A 903-nucleotide genomic window follows, 5' to 3' on the forward strand; every position below is an offset into this window, starting at 1 on the left:
GATTGGCTGCTGCAGGTCGTGTGGTTATCCAGAGGCGAGCAGAGGGAAGCAGTTTCCCCCTGATGAGGTTTGTCAGCAGCACGTCCACTGAGGTGGACTCTGTAACATCGGTCAGGATCTCAGTGTTGTGGAAGTCCAGAGGAAGTCGACACTCATCCAGACCGTCAAAGATGAACACGACCTGGAACCGATCAAACCTGCAGATTCCTGCTTCTTTGGTTTCAGTAAAGAAGTGATGAACAAGTTCCACCAAGCTGAACTTTCTCTCTTTCAGCACGTTCAGCTCTCTGAAGGTGAATGGAAATGTGAACTGTATGTCCTGGTTGTCTTCGGCCCAGTCCAGAGTGAACTTCTGTGTTAAGACTGTTTTCCCGATGCCAGCCACTCCCTTTGTCATCACTGTTCTGATTGGTCCGTCTCTTCCGGGTGAGGCTTTAAAGATGTCTTCTTGTCTGATGGTTGTTTCTGGTCTGTTTGGTTTCCTGGATGTTGTTTCAATCTGTCTGACCTCATGTTCATCATTGACCTCTCCAGTCCCTCCCTCTGTGATGTAGAGCTCTGTGTAGATCTGGTTCAGAAGGGTCGGGTTTCCTGCTTTAGCGATCCCCTCAAACACACACACACTGGAACTTCTTCTTCAGGTTAGATTTGAGTTTACGTCGATAAACTGCAGCAAAATGTCCTGAATGAACAAACAAGAAACAAGATCAATGAGAAAATACAACATTTAATTCCCCTAAAGAATGACTCTATGACCATATTTCCCTCCATGTGTTGATGTTAGTAAATGTCTCATTTCTCCATCATGTTGAATCTTTAGAGAAATCCTCTTACTGCTCTGCAGACAGTCAGCCAGCTCCTCCTGCTTCATTCTCCTCAGGAAGTTCACTGTGATCTTCACAA

The 903-nt window shown here is 45.8% G+C and overlaps 1 protein-coding gene and 1 long non-coding RNA gene across 2 annotated transcripts in view; both read right to left on the reverse strand.

Annotated features, from left to right (window-relative positions):
* LOC147817281 (uncharacterized) overlaps positions 1-903 on the reverse strand; it is an 82,274-nt gene that overhangs the window by 72,217 nt on the left and 9,154 nt on the right. The gene's annotated exons all lie outside the window — the stretch shown is intronic.
* Positions 479-903, reverse strand: LOC147817289 (uncharacterized). The gene is made up of 2 exons (XR_015436493.1): positions 835-903; positions 479-682 (listed from the first exon to the last, which is right to left on the reverse strand). It is a non-coding gene; the product is annotated as an uncharacterized LOC147817289 (long non-coding RNA).

The sequence above is a fragment of the Seriola lalandi genome, unplaced genomic scaffold (assembly GCF_002814215.2).
Source record: "Seriola lalandi dorsalis isolate HSWRI2012SDOR001 ecotype SW California unplaced genomic scaffold, Sedor1 jcf7180002054977, whole genome shotgun sequence".
Lineage (NCBI taxonomy): Eukaryota > Metazoa > Chordata > Actinopteri > Carangiformes > Carangidae > Seriola > Seriola lalandi.